Here is a 25,373-nt window from a genome sequence, read left to right as displayed (position 1 = left end):
CCAGGACGAATTATGGGTATGTAAATTAGAATCTACAGTAGCAGCATGGAGTCCACGGTGGCACCTGTGTGACAACACATTGCATCTGAAATATGGGAGGCCATTAGCGTTTATACTTCCGTCCTGAAGACAAAACAAGTACAGTTACCGCTACTCATTCTTCTGCCATAACTATCTGTATACGGCCACAGTGCTGTTGCTCTTGGAAACTTTGTGTACTCTTCATATAACAAGTCAGGACTCTGGATGTAGCCGTCTTTTTGTTATTTTAAATAGGGAAGCACGACAATACGATGAGGTTTTATATTAATGTTTTTCTTTTTATTCCAGTGAAAATACTTGATTTTTAAGTTCAGATTTTCTGTGAACATTAAATTTATGTAGGTATATAATACTGAGTAACTTATTTTCGATAAATTACCTGTTATTATTTGTACATCTATTACAATGACTACTTTAGGAACCAGTTCTGTATTTGGAGACACTTTTACTTTTATTCTAATAATTACAACTGTTTCCGTTGATAAATGAGATTTCTTCGGTTATTCTTGACATAACGACGATGAAAATTCACTATTGGTACTTACGTAAGACTTGTTATAACTTCATCTTCCAGTATCTTTGACATTATCAGCTCATAAATTAAGTTAATCGAATTTATTGAAAATGTCTCAGTATTCTACAGCATTAATCATTTGTTTCGTTACCTAATCTTTCTTAATGACATGTGTATGCAAAATTATAATAACACTTTCGCGTCAAGAAATCAAATAGCAATGCTAAGTAATAATATCTCTCTTATCAGTTGTTGGGGTTGTGCTATTCGTATGTATACCACATTCTAATTGCACTTGGGGAGACCTGTCTATGTCATAAACTATGTTGTGGGTTATGAAGGAGTATTAGTTTCTCTGACGTCTTTTTACATCTGTCAATTGGATATTAGTATATAGCGTGAAACAGGGGCCCAGATGTGGCCAAGGTTGTTCCTCCTGAGCTGCGGAAGCTTCGCTAGTAAGCCCTTGGTCAACTTTCATACAGTTCTGACCTCTCCCATGCGATTTCCATGTTTTTGGAACCATGAAAGAGCACATTTGTTGCCATTGATTTGCTTGGGTCGAAGAATACGCGCCGCGGTAGACTTTTCCATGAACGCACTAACTGTCTTTTCTCGCTTATAAGGATACTCCTTCAAAATTAAATTGGCCGTTAGAAGACGTTAGTATTTCAGTGATACACAAATCACCTCCTTCAGCGAATGTAGTCGTCAAAGGAATTGGCCACCATTAAGGGACATGAGATATCAACAGGACTGGAAAATTAACAATCGGTACAATAGGAATGAGTGATGCCACTGGGAAAACAGTCAAAAATGCGAAATAAATGCACAGAATGATTTTTCTGCGCGAAGATATGTTAATCAAATAGTTAACTGATAAAGATGGAGATCACAATTTAGGGATGATGAAGAGTAGGCCGAAGTTTCATGGAGAATTGTCTGGAAAAATCAATGTGAAAATAAATGAGGTACTAAACTGCTGAGAATGATGTGTGTTGAAGTTCTCTAATCATGCAGATACTATGATAATGAATATTACAATATGCGGTTCGGCTGATGTGGAATGGATGTTTTTAAAACAGCAATAATGGTAGCTGGCTGCACAAACATAGTATTAATGAACGTGGCAAGGAAGAAATATTGGGTAACAGTTTAAATAGTTCATCTGATGACAGAAAGGTACTGCGACTATCAAGTATTGAAAATGAACACTGTAAATCACGGTATGTCCCTATATACTAAAAATTATGACAATGCCATAAGTAGAAGAAGAAGTTGATCAATTGCTTGTAATGATTATGCTGTGAAGAAAAGCCTGAAACATTTAATGTGCTAAGTAATGAAGAGAATTTTTGTGTGCTGCTTGAAGTGAAGATGAGCCTATATTATGTTGATAAAATGTACAGTTACTCTCAATAAATAAAGAAAGGGTGCGCCTAGAGTGTGGTGGCCTGTGAACACCAATATCGTGTGTGAAGCTGGGCGCAGCCTCACCTGGTGAGACGAATCTTTGGTTGCCAAGCACAGTAGCTGGACGGGTCTTGGATTGAGCAGGGGGGCCAAACCAGATGCTGCAGTTGGGCTTCGAACGCCGAGGGGCGGTGCTCGGTGAAGTTCATTTCTATTGCAACAGGGTTTTATCGAGCTGTGTCACGACAGCTGAACATTCCGTTGTCTCCCTTCCGAAATGTGCTGCGAACAACTGTGAAATGATATTCGTACAAACTCCACATTACTCACCGACGTTTGCCACATAACACAGATATTGGAGTAGACTTTGCTCTTACATTTCTTGAGAGGTTTGAAGGTGACGACGTGTGGACTTGGAACATGAAGCACACTTCATTCGTCGTTTCTCTTTCATATGTCCCTACAAATGCTTACACAAAGTTTAATTGTACTACGATCATTTGTTTTTCAAAGAGGTTTTCTCAAGTAGCGGAAGTTCAGTTATAACCACAATGTAGACATTCATCACTGCGGAAAGGGCTGCTGTTTTCTTGAAAGATATGGGTGTACACAACACACTCATCATGAAGATGTAGAAGGAAGGTCAACAAGTGTACATCGAAACTATCGAAATAAACATCACATTCACGATAACCAGAAAATACGAAAACACCCACAAAGCGTCACATCCACTTCCGACCTGAACCACACACTCCACACACTCTGAGTGTTAAAGGCCTCATAACGCTGTCGATGCACCCAGCACCATGCATCATTCGAAAAGAGGCAAAATAACGATTCTTTGGTGAACATTACATGCCTCAAGTCAGCTGATATTCAGATTATATGTTATTTGGCACAATGAAGGCGAACAGCTTCGTATGTCGCTACGACCAACGCTCTCTCTTAAAGTACCAGTCACCAAACGTCGATTACATGCAGTTTCTGTCGCAATTCTCGTCCGGCATGAAACAGACTGTATACACTTGGCGCGAGCCTCGTCCCTGATCTTTTTCGGTTAGGATCTTTTAACGCCTACTGTTCTAAAAATGGCTCTGAGCACTATGGGACTTAACATCGGTGGTCATCAGTCTCCTAGAACTTAGAACTACTTAAACCTAACTAATGTAAGGACATGATAACACATCCATGCTCGAGGCAGGATTCGAACCTGCGGCGTAGCAGTCGCGTGGTTCTGGACTGAAGTGTCAAGAACCGCTCTGTCACCGCGGACGGCCCCACTGTTCTTTCGGAATGTTAGATGGTTGCTCGTAGACAAGTTGAGGAGCCGACTTGTTGTACTAACAATTCGGGCAACTTCATTCGGAGTCGGGTCTTCGGCACATTCAGACGCGAGGGCTCCTTTAGATGAGGGTGGACCAAAAAGTAACGCCTCCTGTCGTTAAAAAAAGTAAAAATGAACATATAACAGGGAAATTACTTCAGTTCATGGTCTAAACTGTCCTCTACTCAACACTGTCGTTTACCTTCCATGCATTTGTACACATTTTACCGTGTACTAACGAGATAAATCAAGGGATACATCCCAAAATCTTGGCGGACGTCCCTTTGCCCACCGCAGTGCAGCAACTCGACGTGGCATGGATTCAACAACTCGCTGGAAGTCCGCTGCAGAAAAACTGAGCAATTCTTCATCTATAGCCGTCCATAAATGCGAAACTGTTGCCGGTGTAGTATTTTGTTCTCGAACTTACCTCTCGACTACGTCCCATAAATGATGATGGGATTCACTCGTGCGACATGGATGGCCAAATTATTTCCTCGAACAGTCCAGGATGTCCTTCAAACCAGTCGCGAGCAACTACGGTCCACTGACACGACGTATTGTCATCCATAAAAATTTCATAGGTGTTCGGGAATATGACGCCCATGAATGGCTGAAAATGTTCTCGAAGTTGCCAAACATAACAATTTTTCATCAATGATCGGTTTAGTTGGACCAGATAACAAAATCCCTACCATGTAAACACAGCTCAGACAATTATGGAACCACCACCGGCCTGCACAGTACTTTGTTGACAGCTCGATTTCATGGCTTCATAGGATTTGCTCTGTACTCGAACCCTACGAACAGCTCTTACCAATTGAAGTCAGGACTCATCTGACGAGGCCTCGGTTATCCCGGCATCTGGGGTCCAACCTACACTAATGGCCATTAAAATTTCTGCAACAAGAAGAAATTCAGATGATAAACGAGGATTCGTTGCACAAATATATTATACAAGAATTGAGAGGTGATTACATTTTCATGCAGTTTGGGTGCATAGATCGTGAGAAATCAGTACCCAGAACAATCGCCTCTGGCCGTAATAACGGCCTTAATACTTCTGGGCATTGAGTCAAACAGAGCTTGGATGGCGTGTACAAGTACCGCTGCGCATGCAGCTTCAAAACGTTACCACAGTTCGTCAGGAGTGGTGACTGGCGTATTATGACGAGCCAGTTGCTCGGGCACCATTGACCAAACGTTTTCAATTGGTAAGACATCTGGAGAATCTGCTGGCCAGGGCAGCAGTCGAACATTTTCCGTATCCAGAAAGGCCCCTACAGGACCTGCAACATACGGACGTGCATTATCCTGCTGAAATGTAGGATTTCGCAGGGACCGAATGAAGGGTAGAGCCACGGGTCGTAACACATCTGAAATGTAATGCACTGTTCAAAGTGCCGTCAATCGGAACAAGAGGTGACCGAGACGTGTAACCAATGGCACCCCATACCATCACGCCGGGGCATACGCCAGTATGGCGATGACGAATACACACTTCCAATGTGGGTGCGCCGCAATGTCGCCAAACACGGATGCGACCATCATGATGCTGTAAACAGGACCTGCATTCATCCGAAAAAATGACGTTTGACGATTCGTGCACCCAGGTTCGTCGTTGAGTACACCATCGCAGTCATTGAATCTCGACCAACGCGAGCAGCAGTGTCGCAATACGATAAACCACAATCGCGATAGGTTACAATCCGATTTTTATCAAAGTCGGAAACGTGATGATACGCATTTCTCCTCCTTACACGAAGCATCACAACAACGTTTCACCAGGCAACGCCGGTCAACTGCTGTTTGTGTATGAGAAATCGTTTGGAAACTTTCCTCATGTCAGCACGTTGTAAGTGTCGCCACCGGCACCAACCTTGTGTGAATGCTCTGAAAAGCAAATCATTTCCATATCACAGCATCTTCTTCCTGACAGTTAAATACCTCGTCTGTAGCACGTCATCTTCGTGGTGCAGTAATTTTAATGGCCAGTAGTGTACATGGTCGTGAGCAAAGGCAGTAGCGTCGGTCGTCTACTGCTGTACCCCATTAACGCCATTTTTTGGCGCACAGTCGTAACGGATACACCTTCGACATCTGTATATGAGCATATCACTATCCCACGGCTTTTGTAGTTCAACGCAGGCATCAAAAGAAGTTGGGGAAAATTCAGGACCTTGCTTCGTGACCCATTGGCCTCAGAATGTTTTAAAAGCTGTTGATTGTGAACTCTCCTCCTCGAAGCACTTCATCAGCACATCCTTGATTGGAATCTGTGAAAGATGATGTCTGCGGTCGCTGCACAGTTTATCCAATGTTTGTTCCTCCGCTGCCAAATTTCTTCACCCAACGCCGCACGTTGCCGATATCCATTACAACGTCTCCATTCACTTCTTTCATTCCCAATTATCTACGCCATACAGCCGACTGACACATACACTATGTGATCAAAAGTGTCCGGACACCTGGCCGAAAATGACTCACAGGTTCGTGGCGCTCTCCATCGGTAATGCTGGAATTCAGTATGGTGTTGGCACACCCTTAGCCCTGATGACAGCTTCCACTATCGCAGGTATACCTTCAATCAGGTGCTGGAAGGTTTCTTGGGGAACGGCAGCCCATTCTTCACGGAGTTCTGCGCTGAGGAGAGGCATGGATGTCGGTCGGCGAGGCCTGGCACGAAGTCGGCGTAATCATCCCAGAGGTGTTCTATAGGATTCAGGTCAGGACTATGTACAGGGCAGTCCATTACAGGGATGTTATTGTTGTGTAACCACTCCGCCACAGGCTGATGGTGTTGAAAGATGCAGTCGCCATCCTCGAATTGCTCTTCGACAGTGGGAAGCGAGAAGGTGCTTGAAACATCAATGTCGCCCTCTGCTGTGATAGTGTCACGCAAAACAGCAAGGGGTTGTCAACCTCCTGCATGAAAAACACTACTCCACCATAACACCACAGTCTCCGAATTTTACTGCTGGCCATACACACGCTGGCAGAAGCCGTTCACCGGGAATTCGCCATAGCCGGCCGGAGTGGTCGAAGGCGCTGCAGTCTGGAATCGCGCGACCGCTCCGGTCGCAGCTTCGAATCCTGCCTCGGGCATGGATGTGTGCGATGTCCTTAGGTTAGTTAGGTTTAAGTAGTTCTAAGTTCTAGGGGACTGATGACCTCAGAAGTTAAGTCCCATAGTGCTCAGAGCCATTTGAACCATTTTTTTTAATTCGCCATACCCACATCCTGCCATCGGATCGTCACGTTGTGTACCGTGATTCGTCACTTCACATAACGTTTTTCCACAGTTCAATCGTCCAATGTTTACGCTCCTTACACCAAGCGAGGCGTCGTTTGGCATTCACCAGCATGATGTGTGGCTTATGATCAGCCGCTGGACCATAAAATTCAAGTTTTCTCACCTCCCGTCTGTCACAGTACTTGCAGAGGATCCTGGTGCAGTTTGGAATTCCTGTGTGATGATCTAGATAAATGTCTGCCTACCACCCTCTTCACTTGTCATGGTTCGTGCTGTACCCCTTGTCGGAGGTTCGAGTCCTCCCTCGGACATGGATGTGTGTGTTGTCCTTAGCGAAAGTTAGTTTAAGTTAGATTAAGTAGTGCGTAAGCCTAGGGACCGATGACCTTAGCAATATGGTCCCATAGTCCTTACCACAAATTTGCAGTTTCCTCTTCAGCTGTCGGTGGTCTCTGTCAGTCAACGGACTAGGTCGGGCTGTAAGTTTTTGTTCTGTACTTGTCCCTTGACGTTTGCAGTTCACTATCACATCGGAAAAGTGGACTTATGAATGCTTAGGAGTGTGAAAATCTTGCGTACATACGCATGACACAAGTGACACCCAATCACCTGACCACGTTCAAAGTCCATGAGTTCCGCGGAGCGCCCCCTTCTGCTCTCTCACGATGTATAATCACAACTGAGGTCGATGATATGGAGTTCCTGGCAATAGGTTGGAGCACAATGCACCTAATATGAGAAACGTATGTTTTTGGGTGTGTGCGGATACTTTTGATAACATAGTGTGTACTCCGTTTCGCTGCCATTATTTACGATAGCTTTGGACCTTATGGTGCCACATCTACACCATCAACTAAGCTTCAAAGCAACTAATACGCACTTTTCATGGGTAAGTGATAATTTATCGATGAGCATATCTTCGGCAGAACCCGTAAAATGAAAAGATGTCCTTCGCCAAATATCATTTAGTGACCTTTAGAGTAATGAAATGTAGACAAACGTAATGATTATGCTTTCTATAGGTCTCTGTAAGAAATGATTCTGCTTCGTATACGATTAACTATGTTCGGTACACAGTACATTACACCGCCAGAAAAACTGGAGCTTGATTGTCACAACTTGTTCCAGTTGTTTACCTCTTAGTTTTCTTTCCATCAATAATTTGACGTTTTGTTTGGTTAAGTGGGAAATGTATTATTTTAGTTACGGTATAGAACTTTGGTTGAACCGCCTTTACGATGCTGTCCGACAAGGTAAGGATATGTTAATGTTTGCCTGACTCCATTCTTACGTCTTAGATTTCTCCTTACTTGTTTTCGTTAGTAAAGGAAATTGGGCTGCGGTGAATCAAACAAAGTCACTCAGTTTAAAACTGAAGGCTCCTTTTGTTCTGAAACTAAAAGAAAAGAATAGTGATGTCTTCCAGTTTTTGATATTATTTAGAATGAAACATAATTCGTGTACTAATAATCATTGCAGTTTTGTGGTGTAGTGTTTATCTTTACGAAAATGCCTTTATGGGAATAAAATTATCTGAGTTTTTCTTTAGTTTCAGAAAATGATAAATTTACCCTGTGCTGGGGGATTAGTGGAAGCATCATCTTCAGACAGAGCCAGAACTGTTTTAAAGATATAACATTTTACAGTCTTATGCTCCTTATGAAATCTATGGCCAGACAGTTACAAGCATCTGAAGAAACACAGTCATTTAATCAGGTCAGTAAAAGAACTGAAAAATAAACCTTTATCCTCTCTGTATAGTATACAGTAGAATCGTAATGTTTAAATTTTGAAACGACTATCATTAACTGTGAACTGGAAAGTGCTTAAAGGCTGTTTCCTCCAATGATAAACACTATAAAACAGAGAAAATCGCAATCAAATCAGCTGTTTCTGTCACAGTTAGTGTCGTCTACAAAGAGACGAAATAGGACATTCTGAACCCTGTTGTCGTCGAATGAAACGCAAACTTTTACTGTATTACGGTATCCCTTTTGTGGTACATCACACTGACTAGGAATAAATAACAATGAGCCTTCACGTGGCGGCAGTGACAAAATTAATTGTCAGCGCTAAATAAACAGTGTGACGGCTACATGCAGCGGACCACAGCTGTTTTTGCCTGCGAACAAGAGTAGTTAATGCAAAACTAGTTACTCTTTGCCGCTTTGCGATTCCGGCTAATAAGATTGTATAGTCGAGTTAACGAGAGATAATTGTGAAAACAATTGTTGTGGCTCAATTTTTATGAATTTACATACCGAAGTTGTTATTACTAGCCAGAAGGAAAATGAGATGAAAGAGCGATATAAGTAAAACGCTGTAGTTAATCTGCAAAATATATTCTTAATAAATTCAAACTATAATTTATGTTTTGGGAACATTATTTAATGTTCACAGTTTTCCTCTTTTGCATAAATGAAGCAGACACATGTGAACTGGATATCAGGATAAGAACTTTCAAACTTGATGCGACCAATCTTTTATTAAATAAGATTCAGATGGAAAGAAAATAACACACTTTACTTGGAAAAATCTGATCCTATGTACCCAATCAGCATCGGAAAACTATTATTGCTCTGAAGTAGTGTCGGTGCAGTTTATGAATGATTGAATATTTCAAGTTTTACCAGAAGAACCTCTGGCACTGTGAAAGAGAGATCATCGAGCAGCATACGCCGACGAGTACACAGGTCTTTGAGAACTTACATCAAGAACGTTTTGTCTACTGGTTCTATACTTATTTTCTTCGAAAACATATCAGATACACAACCATCAATAGCTACCGGAAGAAATTTTTTATCATAAGAAATTCAAAGACTAATATAGCCAATTTTCAGAGGTTCCTTCTCTTCTACAACAACTGGAAAACGATAAGATTAAAATCAAATGCAAAGATGAAACTCAGTCGCGGATTCATTAGTGCTTTTCTCACATTAATGTACCCATTTGGTGCAAATCGTTAAAGCACAACATACTAACAGAAAACGAAAATGAAAGACATTTATTCGCTTTTACTCATTTGATATTATCAAAAATGTACTAGAAGTGGTGTATTTTAGACAGGACCACTTATGTTCTAAGGTGAGATAGATCAGGTTTCGATTCGTTGGATACAGTACTGTATTTTTCAATGTGGTTTAGTCTTTTATTACATGTGTATTGATTACTGGTAAATAATGTTTCATGTGTAGAACTGGTGGTTCGAAAGAACGAATGCTGCACTCAATGGTCCACCAGTTATCAATATAAATGGCAGTGATCAATGACAAGACAGACACACACTAAAATTTTATTGAACTGTGAAGTCTGCATGCCAGCTGTACTTGCATTTTCAGTTGATGTAAAAAGTAGATTCTTCAACTAATTTGGTCCCACGGAACAGTAACATCTTTAATTCTTCATTTTAGTGGCAAAATTTATGTTCTATAAAATATTCACCTCAGTGAGAGGCACTTACGAAATTTCATCTGCAGTTTTGGTATATGAAAAATTATTTGACTGTATGCGTTTGAGGGCTATGAGTGGGAGGAAAATGGCCAGAACTGAACAAAGAAAATCAAAATAAAGGAAGATTTTTTATGTATATGATGTAGACATTTAATCTAAATTAGATTTATAGTAGAAAAGTAAGTCGTAAGTTTTTACAACAGTCTGAAATCTAAAATTACGCTTTCAGAATCAGTTTGTTTCAACTCATCCTCTTCCTTGCATTTTTGTCTTTCTTTTGGTCTTTGCACCTTATTTTAATTATTCATTTTCGTGTTAGCAAATATTTGGTCATTGCTACTGATAGTTGCTGTGTCTGTTTGATCCAAATGGATAACAAGATTGCTGGTCTTTTTGTTTAAGTAACTGCATATCTTCTTTCAGTCCCTTTGTATTTCCCTTTTATATTTTCAGAGATAATACAAACTAAGTTCCACAATTTGGGATTCTTAGTCAACAGAATTCGTGAAAAAGTTAGTACATCTTGCACTTTCATTTTGTGTCCGTCACATATACATTTCGATATTGCAAATGCTGTATAGCTAGTTATACGTACCAATGACTGTACAACGAATTTCAGCACACTATGTGGTCAAATAACTTCATAAATATAGTGATAGGAGATCTGTGTGAGCTCAGGCTCTTGCAGCAAATAACAGTTTTGACAATTCGAATGTGAACGCTAAATACAATAACCTTTCGGAATGGTCTAAAATAGTAACTCATTAACTCCATCTAAAGCTAACAATTCAAGCTATCACCTTCCATCGTTGTAATATACTGTGGAAGTGTTCCATTAAACATTTCTGGATGTGTAACCACGCTATGGCTAAAATACTCCTACGCTTCTGCCGCAATTGCAAATGATATTTTTCGACGTGACGATGTACATCATTAATGTAGTGGAAATAGGGAGGTAGTTGGCACATTTTTTAGACTTTCTCTTCAAACCAGTCTTGTAATACATATTTAGCCTATTTTCTTTTTTCATTTTTAAATGGTGCCATGCACTTACAATGTGATGCCGTGATTTTCTGAAATTACAAAAATTACTTCGAAGAATTAAGGTTTTTCCAGATTTCAAAACATTTCCCAGTGTCATGCATGTAAGATCAAATATTCGACTAAAACTTACATTTGCCCATTTTGTATTTAATAGTTTGCGTTTCCCGTACAGGGAAAATTGTTGAGACATTAAAGAAATTCAGTTTATTTGTAAGTATTACACGTTTTATCGTAGAAGACCTTATCCTGTTTCAGGACAGAAACTGGTGCACGACTGACGAAGTATTGTTTAACTGTCCACATATTATTAACTATCTCTAAAATATATGGCATTTTTCTCACCATAAATTCTGTACCTGAAGAATTAACAGTATATTCCTATTAGTTGTAATATATTACACAGCAGTCAACTGTATATAAAGCGAAACATTTACAAATGCTACACAAATCAAGAAGTTTTCTTAAAACAACAAAAGCTGTAGTAAAATTGTGGACATTGCTTTGATGATCTCTAGTCCACATCCTTTGATGTGATTCTAAAATCAGTAACTAGACTGGAATACCGACCAAACGACATAGTGTGTCCCTAGGTACACTTTACTCCCCTAGACGTGTCCCCTATACCTTGGTAACTACACAGGGTTCGTTTGAAGAGATTTCGGGATTGAAGAAGGTCGTCGTCAACTCCACTCCACAATATTTCTACTGGACACATGTCAGTTACCATTAGGCAAGCCATCGAAGAGTAGTGAAGACTTTCTCCGTTCCCCTGCAGCTATATAGCAAGAATACTTAGTAATTTTCAGATGAAAGTGCTTTTCCACCCACCATCTAAGATTTCGCATCTTCTGGGATCAGTGAAGGACAAATTGTTGTTGCGGAAGGCGGGAATTTACAAAATACCTTGCCAGTGTGATATGGTCTATGTAGGACAAACAACGCGTACAGTGGAAGAACGTTGCACAGAAAATTAACGTTGCAGTGGCCTTCTGCAACCCAGCAAGTTTGCAATTGTGGAACTTTGTATCACCAACGGACATTCAACGGAGTATGGAAAAACATCCATTTTGGTCACAGCAAAATATTTTTGTGATTCCATTACAACACCGATGGCGCTGCCGCGGACTTGGTCCTTCTGTCACTGTGACTAACACATGCGAGCCAATAGCCTCAGGGCACTATATAAGACGGAGAGGAGAACGTCAGTCTTCCATGGTACACCTGAAGATGACTGGAAGGTACCCGGTCGATATATCGTGGAGTAAAGTGTACGACGACTCGCTGCAATCCCGAAATCTCTTCGAACATTTAATACGCAGGAAAAATATTAAATTCTGCAGGGTTTCTCTCCTGTGAGTCGTTAGGCACTAATGTATTGGTAGATATTTGCAATATCGTTTTTATAGTGTGTAGCATACGGTCCGGATACATACTGCTCATAACTCATTCATGCAACGACCTTTGTCGACTGAAAATGTTAGTTTGTTTCTCGTTATGAATACAAAGATTTATAACGAAAAATTTCCCGTGCCTATCCGACAGTGTGCGATATTCGCCTTATCTGTATGAATTAAGTGAGACAGTACACCACGGAGAATAACCAGGACTACAACAGCGTTAGCATAGCCCAGGCCTTTGGTGACTTCCCCCGCCTTGAAGCAGCGCTGCTGAGTCACTTCTGGAGTACTAGTTATTCATATCGATAAAACAAATCTCGTACTACACTAATTTGGGGCCGCTCTATCGAATGGTCACATAAAATACTCATTTAGAAAATCATTTTATTCGTAATGGGAAAGAAACCTACGCTGTTCGTCGATACTGGGCTTCACATGAGTGACTTGATAAGCAATATGCGTTTTGGGCTGACTCCAGCTTCACACTGGAGAAATGAAATTGCAGATATCTGCCTAAACATCAGAGGAAATGCGCCTGACGACTTTTAGTGAGACCCCCTGTATAGCATCTCCTTGGTCATCATATTATGTTGAAACCTTCCCGTCTCCTCTATATCTCTTTTGTTACTCAACCTTCACTTTTACAATAATCTACGAAACCTTCCCTTAGGATTTCTACCTGTTGCTTAATAATAACAAATGAAATCTTCCCTTTCAAATTAATTCTCTTTCTTAGTCTTCGCATACAAATTTAAATGCTGCTTATTAAAAGTTATTTTCTGATTATTTCGACGAAACATAGAATGTGTCGTCGTCGTCGTGGCCCTCAGTCGTTATCTGCAATAACCCAAAACTGCAAAACTGTTCCTTTCCTTTTTACTGTTACTGGATCGCCATCTGACTGCCACATCGAACTGCGACATGAATATTCTTACTGTGGTTTACTATACTTTATTAGTTGCTGGTGGGTTGTCATAATAAGTGGCTGTATTTATTACCAAAGCTGACGTTATTCTTTAATAGCAAAGCTTACGTTATTGTTTAATAGCAAAGCTGACGTTATTCTTTAATTAATTTGACTGAAGTTACGTAATTCATAATTAAACTTTTTCTTGGCAACAATAACATTTTGCGAAGTTTTACAGTGATGTTTTTTGAGATGGATTATAATCAGTAATGCAATATTGTTGGAAAATGGGACTTACTTTTTACAATAATCTTACAACTAGCAATGGTCAAACATACCTTCAGTAGTCTCGAGTTTCTCAAAAAATTGATTCAATAATATTAGTTCCTCTTATGATAATAGTTAGCTGATGTCTCTGTACATCCGTTTATAATCTCGTGTAAATCATAGCTGGTGGCTGGCAGGCATACCGATCCTCTCAACCTCTCGCTTGCGACCTGCTACCGACTCGCTTCACTTTTCTCGCTTACTACTGACTTCCTACGAACGCTGAAGTGCGGTCTCTCTTGCCAACAATACTTTGGTGCAGACATTCCCTGCAACCACAATTATTTCCAACGTGACAAATATTAATTATTCCTACTTAATCCTATTAATAAAATATAAACATCTTTCATAAATTGTGGTTTGATAATACACAATAGAAATATACACGTCTTACAATGTCACGTTAGAAATTCTTTCTCGATATTGGGAGCAACAGAAAGAGATGCTCAATAAATTTATTTTCTAACCAGTTTTTCTTGGTAAATGTGTAAGAAACAGCTGTAAGCTTCCGCTGTGGAAATGCACTACTTACAAGATGCCAAGCGAAGTGGGCGAAAGATACTAGCAGACTGTCACGAACCGCCATCTGCAAAGATTACTGTTTCGTTTGATGCAGCTGCTCAATGACTACTGTACTGCAAGTCAGAGGTAAGAAGACGAATCGATATGTTGATGTTTTCTAATATTCACGCATACCGAAGAGTGCTTGACTGAAAGACACTCTAGCATCATTTACCTGTACTGAGAAAATAGATTGCTAGTATATTCTTAATTGGAAAAAATAAATTGCAAGTATATTCTTAGTAAGGACACAGTTTCATATTTTCTAACACAATTCTTCATACACAAGGCGTTAGTGTTCTGAAAAATATAAGGCTAGCGGAATGCACCTTCAGAATAAATACTGTGATAAATTACTGGATACCGCCAGACGTCTCTCATACCAAATGTTGGTTCTGCAAACAGCAGAGGTATTTTCCTGAAAGTAATCCCTTATGAAGTACACAGGTTCAGAGACTTGCTAACGACATTTAATTCCTCATTTGTGGCTTCTTACTTGTGCACATGAGTAATTTTTTCACGTTCTCCAAATCTAATGAACACCGCACCGACAGTATCAAAGCAGCGTTAGAAGATCAGAATATTGCCACTCGTGCGTAGTGAATGCGAAATTAGCATACAAGAACACGATTTAAACGGCGCAATGTCTGCGACATGTTGTTCTACAACAAAGGAAAGAAATTAGCTGTTATATTTCTAGTGAATTTACACAATAATACTTTTTACTGACAGTGTCGGGTGCCGACTTAAAGTCATCGATATTCAAGTCGTATAAATTTTAGTGAGAATCTACAGTTAATACAAAGTAATGTAATGGCTGTGACACTAGCAGACATACGTTGCGTCTCATATTTTTTCCTACAGTTCTTTGTTTTCCTTTAGCTAATAACTCTGCTGCATGTGTAGGACGTAATTTCATTTACGATCACAAAGTGTCAAAATAAACAGAAACTCGTTTACTGTTAGGGAAATGGGGTAATGAATCATATTGCACTATTCGAATTTTGCAATAATGGATTGCTAATACCATTAATTTAGCCGAATATGGGCAGTGAAGTGCAACGCGCTTTCCAGGACGCGAGAAGTATCGGCCCATTAATACCAGTTGTAAATGTTTATTCTTTCCACGTAAACACATGTTTCTGCTTTTTACTGCATGGAATTCACTGCACCATTCGTTTCATACCGGATATTAATTCTTGCTTTATGTCTGAGTTAAGTTCCCACATTTCCGCTCTAAAAAGAATTTTGGCTTTCCTGGAATGAATGAAAATTGATTTCTGCATATCACGAAAGGAACGTTTCCACGTAAAATAGGTGTCATGTTGTGGTAGGATTGATAACACTGTGGAATAATTTGTTGAAGGGAGTACAGCAATAATTGGTATTACCGTTTTAGACTAACAAAAATGTGTCAAGAAAGGCAAATAACAGGGTAACTGACAAGATAAAATAAATTCCACCATTTCTTTCAGTGTTTGATTAGATCATGGTATGAATCAAAAGAAAAAATTAGATTCCGGAAGTCATGTCATTTGATGTAGGCTACATAATCATTCGAGGTATGAAAGAAATGAAACACAATAGTGTGTAGTGCTCTTTCAATAAAAATAATTACAGCTGAAAGATAAATAAATAAATAAATAATAATGAACTTACAAAATTATTTACAGAAAGCAATGTATGAGGTGTGTTTAAAAGAAAGGGTGTGAAACAACAATGTGTTGTTTTACTAGCCGAAGGATTCCCTTTTCTCAGAATTTCCGTGGCTGTGACAGGAGTCAGTCTTCCACGATAACTTTCGGTTTGACGTGAGGGTTGAAACGCTTCCCTCTGGGATGTTTTTTATCTATCCAGACACATGGAAGTCTCTGGGCGACATGTCCCAGTTGCAGGGCGGACGGTCAAGCTTCTCCCACTAGAAGTTGGCCATTACACTTCGTGTGACCTTGGAGACGAATGGACGCGCTTTATCCTGGTGCTGAACCAATCCCTCCTGGAACAGCCCAGGCCGCTTGCTCTTAATGGACTTGCGTGCGGTATGGAGTGTCTCACCGTACATGTCACTGTTACCTGTTTCTCTGTGCTCGAGGAATTCGATGAGTATCGGATTACGGATGTTGACAAAGACGGTGAGCATCATTACGTCATGTGCCTGCATGTGCACACAACCACGATAAACATTGCATTGGCGTCCCAAACCGGCACAACCAAATTTCAACCTTTTTGGTTGTTGCGTTTCGTATGTTTTGATTTCAAAGCTCCTTATACCTACTGTATATTTTTTTTTTTTTTAAGTAAAGGAATGGAATGTAATCGCGCGAACATATGAGACGAGTTTCGATGTGGATATCCACAATGGACCGCTAGCCTGTAAGAAATTAAATTATTCCACGGAGCAATCAGCATGAAGTACGTCACAGTTTAAAAAAAACTTTACTGGTGCCCTGATTAAAACTGGCGTTTGAGAAATACGTTTTAATTAAACGTACATGAACCTCCATCGAATGTCGGACGATATTGCGTTACTAGCTTTTATTGCAGAGAAATTAATAAAAAATTATTGAAAAACTTATACTGTAAATTCGAACATAGGGAAAAGAATATAGACGTGGGCTAACTGATCAGCAGAAGTACTTGTAAATTACTGTACATGGATATGGCTACGAAGTTTATCGAGACGGAGTACTTGCATAAAACGTCAAATTCGGATACAATTCCAAGTTTTCAACAGGACGAAAGATAAAGTTTGACGTCCCGTCGGCATCGACACCACTAGAGACGGTGCACGAGCTTGGATTGTGTTAAGGATGGGGAAGTAAATCTGCCATGCCCTTTCAAAGGAACTATCCCGGCATTTTCCTGGAGCGATTTTTCTGAATCACAAAGGTTGCAAACATTGAATAGGATAGAGTATTCTACGCTGGAACAGTTCTCAGACTTCCACCTCTGGCAGAACCTATAATAGAAGTTCAGTGCATGTTCTTAATTTTGAGATGATAGCATTCACTTTATATGTGGAGCAGTCTTTTTCACAAATGACAAAAATACTACGGATAGTTAAAGTTTCTCCACCTGAAAAAAAAAAAAAAACTGTTCCGAGTTATATTGTGATCATGCTCCTAGGAACGAGTTTTCTATTCAAGTTTGAAAGTGTTGCTATCGAGAGAATAGTGTCAGTATTGTATTTAATGAGCCATGTGTTACATAATTTCTCTACTATACACCAACGATCTGTAAGTGAAATCAAATTAAGAGGAAGTGTAATCAAAAACCAGTCACAAATTGATAACATTTTGAAATAGAAACCATTAACAACTAATAAAAATTGATATTTTAAAATATGCAAAACTGTCAAAACATTGAAGAAACTTATAAGCAAGTATCACGTGTTCCATGGCGCAAGATGATGCACGACCGATGAAGTATGGGGTAATTTCCCTCACGTTACGCAAATTCTTTTCCAAACGTACTGATGTTTTACTCACCATGAAACTTTAACTGACAACTTAACGATCTCTTCCAAATAGTTTTAAAATATAGCGCTTAAGAATGTAGAAATCGTAATATTTACGAGTACAAACGTTTCACAAAACACAATCTCATATCCCACAACAACAATAATAATACAAAATACGGGAAACTTCTTATTGTGGTTTCTAGTGGGCATTCCTTCACTTGATGGCAAAAGTGAGTCACTAAAGTGAAAAAAAGCCCATAAAACCTGATTTGTTTCTAGGTATACTATCATTAGGTACAACACTCTCCCCTGCTAGAAGTTTCTTAATGAATGAGATGCATAGACACTTAATGTGAAACGATATTTTGAAAGAGATGGTTCCTCAGTGAAAAGGAAGAAATGTGGAAGACAGGAAAACTAACATACCAAAAATAAGTGTTAACTGGAAGAAGTAATTCAAACTTAGATCGAAATTAAGGAGCGATGGCGTGAACATAAAGCCAGGAACAAGGATGATCGTTGGAAATTTCGCTATTGGACCCCGAGGGATTTGAAAAGTCAGAGACGACCATCTAATCGGAGGTCCATGGACGGCAATGGACATCATGGAGGAGTGTGCATGTGTGACCATAGGTAGTCTTTATCTAATAGTGGACTAGTAAATGCTGACTGAAATGGTAAGGAGATTACATTTTGTGCAAATTGCGGCTTCTTTTTAATTATTTGCGTATTCTTAACCATTTCTCAAAATTATTAGAGAAACAGATATTTTCATACGTGAAATGGGCCATCTTGAGACTATGAAAGTGACTGGTGGTCTTTGTAATTGATTATTAAATTATAGAATTCGATGTGCTGGTCTGAGTCATATATTAAGTGATTAAAGTTCTTGACAGCAAGCGATTGCTGCCCAACGAGGAGGAGCATTGTTATCGTGTTATAAAATTGTTGATAAAATAAGGCGTAACGCGAATAATAAACCGTGTTTCCATTAAATAAATCACTAGCATAACCGACAGCATATTAGATCTCTGAAAAATACAAATAGCCAGCATCAAAAACAAAAGAAACAGTTTGTGGGAGTATCTTCCTATTCCTTTTAGTCGTGTGATGTAGACAAAGCGATGTTACACTGCGATAAACAGTAGTACTGGCTTCTGCCGAAGCAACATAAAAATGCGGTCGCGGCATTCATAAATGTATACGACAGGGGCATGTTCCGCACGTAAATGGCTCATTACGGAGTCTGAAAATGTCTCCTCATTCACACGTAGCCGCTAGTAGCAATTAGGTTTGATGCATGCTGGAATGACTCTCTCGTATATTACTTTGTCTACTGGTGCATCGTAAATTTAAAGCACCATTGCGGAAGAATACGTGTGAAATCGTGGTAGCGATAAAGCTAGTTGTTCAGAGACCTCGGGGGTATGTGTGCAAAAGGAAACTTTAGATGGTAAATATCATTATCCTACAAAAAAATAATAGGTCACGACCAAAGACAAGACAGACGCGAACATAGTGATTAGCACTATAACCAAACTGTAACCAATGAGGAACTACTTTGCGTTTCCAGTAACTCAATTTTTGGCTACCAAGTGTATATCATCGTCAGTGCGAAAGATGACTGAATCTTCTGTAGCTCCAGTAAGGCATTTCGCTTACACCAGATTTTTTTGTCAGATATTTCAACTGCTCTTCGTTCTTTTCCGCTACTATACTTTCCTGTTTTGTTTTAGGTTACCTACTGTGGTTCTTCAGTCATGACGATAATGCCGCCTCCAACCATAATCACGAGCTCAGTTGGACGATGAAGAACGCCAACCTCTTTCTTTATTTATGCCACACCCGGCTGAAGCCACTCGTTGACAATTAGAACGCATTAAAGTTTGTGGATGTCAAGTACAACGTTCGACCTGCTGTTCCTAATATGCTTCTTCTTCAGCCAGTGCAGGGTTAAGCTTTATGGCCTGTTCCCACCTCACCATCTCTTTCTCGGCGTTCGCACACTACTCCTTCCAATGGGACTCTATTCCATCGCTCCTGAGGGTTCTCTGAGGTGACATAGGCAGCACTTTTTTTGAGTCGTGCTTCCTTGGTTTATTTTTTTCCTTATCTCTCCACGTCTTATTTTGTTTCCCCTTGTGAAACATTTTACAGATCTAGGAAAGGTCATTTCTGATGTTTCAGATTGTCTGATCTTCATGTCAGAGTTCCACTTCCATGCAGTACTGTGGATGGTGCCATGACATGGTAAAATTTCATTTGGGTTTCTCCTCCCGTTTTGCCCTTTAATGTTCTTACTGTGCCACATACATGTTGATACCTGTTGATTTTTTTTTTTTTAGTTTATGACTTTCTCTAAATTTATGTAACATGTATAGCGTTGCTCTTGGGGGCCGAAAAGAAAAAGAATTGTTATTTTATATTATTTTGAAAAATGTGGAAAAAGTGAATATTTTGGTGGGCCACTTGGCAACAGAATCAGGAATTGATTAGACTATTATAATAACATACGTTAAGCATTAAATACCTGGTTGCATTATTTTGAACAAGAACAGTAGATTTATTTATTTGAGATCGTTCGGAAGAAACATTATCATTTCTGTGCATTTTTATAGTCGCGATGTAGTCATACCCGGAACAACACTACGGGACCAGAAGATTTATAGACTTTAAAAGGAATGCAACACTACACAATTAAAAAAATGCTGATTCAGAAATAATAGGAAAACGATAATGTTCTTTCTGCCTCATGCTGCGCTCGGCCCATCAGCGTGATCGTACTTTCTGGTGATAAAATAACACAACATAATTAACATTCAAGTAAATGAGGAGATGGAAATCATCAAGGTGAATTTACTAAAATAAGCACACTTATCTTTAACGCACGTTTTGTTTAATGCTACGTACTTTTTCACATTAAATTACAATAGATGACCATTGTGGTTAAATACTTTATACATAACAGTCAAAAGTCCTCTTGATGCTGTCTGTTCGTAATCAATTATAAGAAAATACGTGTTTTCTGGTGGAAAAATGAGAGTTAGCATGTTTACTGAATATTTTCACATAAAATATAAAATACCGATGCGGAACGCAGCAAGTCCGCGTTCGCCTTTCATGGAATACAAACAGTAAAAGGTGAGGCGCCCAATGCCTCATTTGTCTTAAAACAACAGAATTCTTTTTTATATCATTAATCGATACATGTACACAGAGATTTACAGGCACCGCGCAAGAACGGCAAAGATAAAGAATAATAGATTTTGTCGCTGCCATGCGATGGTCCATTTCTTTTACTTTACAATTGTTCGATAACTTTAGGCCATCAGGCGTTTACTATTGAGCGTATATTAATGTTTGTGAGGCGAAAATTACTAATATTACGCATCCTAGATGGGACACATGAGCCGTTATAGTATTACAAGGAATTATCTTAGTTCTTATGCGGTGTTTTCTGAAAAGACTATTGTTTTTGTGTTGTTGCTGGCATCTTAAGGCTATAATTTAGGCTTACACTGTTTGATTTATGTATCGGTGTTTGTAATTTGTCTGCACTGTTCTGTATGATGATCTGGTAGCTGGGAAAAGCATCGGAATTAGATTTTTATCTTTCTCGTCTCTTATACCCTATGGTATCCTGTCCTTCATCCATTTCCTGACCAGGTCGTCGATCTATATGTTTAACAAATGTTTAATAGTGCAGTTGACCTATGTAGGTGGCCTATAGGGTGTCCTGAAAGTCCGTTAACAGTTGAAGAGTCAATGCTTCACGGAATAAAGTAGGTAGGGACTTAAAAATTATCACAATTTCTTGAAGTTACTTGGGGTATAATGGAAACTAAAAAAAAAAAAAAAAAATTCACGGAATAACCAGCTGATTGTGCTTCATGTGGTATAAAAGCAATAATCTGATTTTAGGCAAAGACGATGTTGTTTGTAACACAGGCCCAACATGTCGACCATCATTCACCAAGAATACCTGTAGTTGAGGAACAATGTTGTGAACAGCACTGTACAGCATATCAGTAAGTGTGGTGAGATATTGCCGTCGGATGTTGTTTCTTAGTATCCCTAATGAGATCGAACGATTACAGTAGACTTGTGACTTCTACTAATCCCACAACCAATAATCATTTGGATTGGGGTCTGGGAAACGGGAAAGCCAAGCATGGCCGAAGTGCTGGCTCAGCAAGTAATCCTCTTTCAAACGTGAAGCGCTATCCTATATAAAAGATTTACCTTCGAGGAGGTGTTTATCAGGCAGGCTAGGGATGGTGCGATTCCCTAACGTATTGACGTATCTTGCACCCGTCACGTTGATGGCTTGAGAAGCAGCACCTCACATTTCCTCGAGAAAAAGGGTTCCATCAGGAGTGATGCGTAAATCGACACCACACTGTGAGTTTCTCGTCATGCAGTGAAGTTTCCAGGACAGTTGTAGCATTTTTGGCGGACCATATTCTGCAGTTGTGGGTATTGATAGACACATTGTGAAATGGGTTTCGTCTGTCCACAACACGTTATTCAACATTTTTTTAAGTACACACACCGCAAATGTTCTCCGCGTCTCAAAGTCGGTGGATAACAGTTCTTGATGGCTCTGGATTTTGTACGGATGGCAATGGATGTAGGCCATAGTACTCTTCAAGCAGTAGTGCCTGGAATTTGGAAGCGACTGAGTTTTCCCGAGCACTGACTTTACCATGTAGAGCTGAACCCTCTAAACGCTCCATTTCTTCCCGAACCGTCCAAGTAGCAACAGAACCTGTGTGCCTACTACGGGGCCGATTGTCTAATCAACCCCTTTGCTTCGAACTTCTTAATCATTTTCTTCACAGAGCCTCTACCCTTTCGAATATCCTTCTTGTGGCGATATGATTGAAGCGGATACCCCATTCCGATTTAAGTGCCTTTTCTGGTACAGTCGACACGCCGCGATTTCCGGGACATCTGACTCTCTCATTACAGCTCATTTTATACATGTTTCCCAAGCGGTGTCATTGACAAGTTGCTGTCCGGCTCCATCTATTGGCCTGTTTTTGTGCTCGTTTGTGGTTTCAATAAAACTCCATGTCATTTCAGGTATGTGTGTAAATTTTTGCCTCTCTAACTACAATATTCCGTTAAGAAGAGTATTTTTAAATGTTAACGGACTTTTGGGTCACCTTGTACTACAACCTTTCTTCGCTCCTTGATTGACCTCTACTTCCGGTGTTAGCTCTTTACCACTATGTATTCTTATTTTGGTGCTTTCACATAAACCTTGGTATACTTTTATCAATTGCTTGGTGGTAATGTATTTCTGAGAAGTGTCTTTTTTTCGTGGATGCGGTCACATGTTTTTTCATAGTCGATAAATGCTAGGCGTGTTTCCATACTGAATCACCGTCTTTTTGTATAATTAGTTCGCGGGTAAAAACATCGTCGGCATAGGATCGTCCTTTACGGGAAACTACTTACTGTTCTAATAAAGCTGAATCAGAGATTATCATTATTTGGTTTTACTGCATTTGCAGTGACTGTGTTTGCAGACAAAATTAAATAAAATTATAGCCTATTATAGCCTATAACGTCCGCCTGTTACGCAACCAACTACATTTTAATATTTACCCAATTATGTTTCAGCACCTTTGTACTATGGACAGAAGTTATTCTTTATTCAAATCCGTAAAACGTGAATATTTGCAACTGATAATTACACTAATGAAAATTATACCTGAAACCAAATGTTGTCTGTCTTTGTCATTACCTTAACTTTTTATACTATTGGGTTATTAGGAACATATGTTTCTTAGTAATGAGTAGAGAAATGTGCTGGTGATGAGAAGATGCTCGATGTACCCCATTCCTGTTAACCATCTGCTCATAGTCATTGAGGTACTTGGACTGCTGCTAGCACTTTGAAACTTACAACTCCTTGGCTCTGCTGATGTCATGCGATGTTTAGAACCGCCCTACCCCGCTCGTCAGTGCATGAGCGCTGTCTCTTCCTGATTTGTCTGTGGTTGTTTCTACGCGCATTTCCATTTCCGCTCCATCACCAGCAGTCGTCAGGACCCGCTTGAGAATATACTGAAAACATGCCAGCACCAGCTGCCCAGGGGCTTTGACAAAATTGCTCATCCCAGTTAATATCCGAACCTCTGACCTGTTTTGCTAGCAGGAAATGGTTTTTGTTATTGCGATCATGGGTGTCACAGATATTTATCCAAGATTATAGGGGGGGGGGGGGGGAGGGGGGAAGGAGAGGACTATAAAATTACCATTTTCGACACATTTTCTTTACTTTGAGAACCACGACCGGTGTCGATCCCTAGATGATGATTATGATGATTTTTGGTTTGTGGGGCGCTCAACTATACGGTTATCAGCACCCGTACAAATTCCCAACCTTTGCTCAGTCCAATCTCGCCACTTTCATGAATGATAATGATGAGGACAGCACAGACACCCAGTAATCTCGAGCTGATGAAAATCCGTGACCCTACCGGGAATCGAACCCCGTGCTTGGGAAGCGAGAACGCGACCGCGGGACCACGAGCTGCGGACTTGATCCCTAGAGCCACTGTCCACTGGAATATGTCAGATGTCCTGAGAGGACACGAAGTCGTCCTCTGCCCTCTCTTGACGCCTGATATACTCCCGTAGATAATGGCCCTGGGGGTTGAAAACGGTCGTTGTTCTTAAAATAAAGATAACAAGGAAATTGGTGCTGGTATTTTAGTCAACATCAGTACAACAGTTGTGGAAAATATATCAACATGCCCCTTTTGTTTGACAAGACTTTTAGCTGTAGAAAGGTTGCTCCCTGATGGATTTCTTATCTGATTGACATCCAATGGTTGTTAGTCCACATTCGAAGTCACTGAGCTCTCATCACTGGGACTCTCTGCTGTTACTGCTTTTCTACTAACAATATTCCATGCTTACTTAATTTTGGTAGGTCCCCCTCTCATGACATCTTGTTTCCAACTCCGCATTCCATAGGGGTGCCCAAAAATCTTTCGAGCAAATGTATGCGTGCAGCCGTGTGGACATTGCTGCTGTCACCTTCTGGGTGTCCACAGCAAACTCATAACGACGGTCGAGATAAAGGGCAGCTTTTGGTCACGAAAAACGTTGAAATCGCATCCTGATTCATGTTTACAGTAACCTGGAGGAATGGGCTAAAATCATGGGAAACGTCACAGAACTGAAGAGGTAGCGAGCTAGGATCTGGGAGCTGTAAGATGCAAAACGAAAGTAAAGTAAATTTTCAAAGAAAAAAATTACATACTTACCACAGAGGCTGGTTTTTAATTCACAAAAACAAGTGGTATTCGCTAGCACTCTATTTATATCAAAAGTTCCTCAAGCGATAAGTTTTTGTTAATAGTGATCAACAAATAGTTGACACTGGATATTGTGTATACATCGCCAGAAAAAGTTAGTACACCGCTTCAGAGATTTCTCAATAACTAAAGCTTTATTGTCACAACATTGCATGTGGAGTACTTGAAATGATTGTATTTACAGACCAATAGCATTAGCGGTTCTAAGGTACCAGGTATCGACACATACTGAAACACCCGTATTAGTAGGTGGTATAGTCTTCACTGTCGGCATTACAGGCACTGACTCTGGAATCCAGTCGATCTCACAGATGACGAGTACTGTACTGGGATACGTTACGTAACGC

Source organism: Schistocerca americana, chromosome 3 (genome assembly GCF_021461395.2).
Source record: "Schistocerca americana isolate TAMUIC-IGC-003095 chromosome 3, iqSchAmer2.1, whole genome shotgun sequence".
Taxonomy (NCBI): Eukaryota; Metazoa; Arthropoda; class Insecta; order Orthoptera; family Acrididae; genus Schistocerca; species Schistocerca americana.
Note: the sequence above shows the minus strand (reverse complement) of the source record.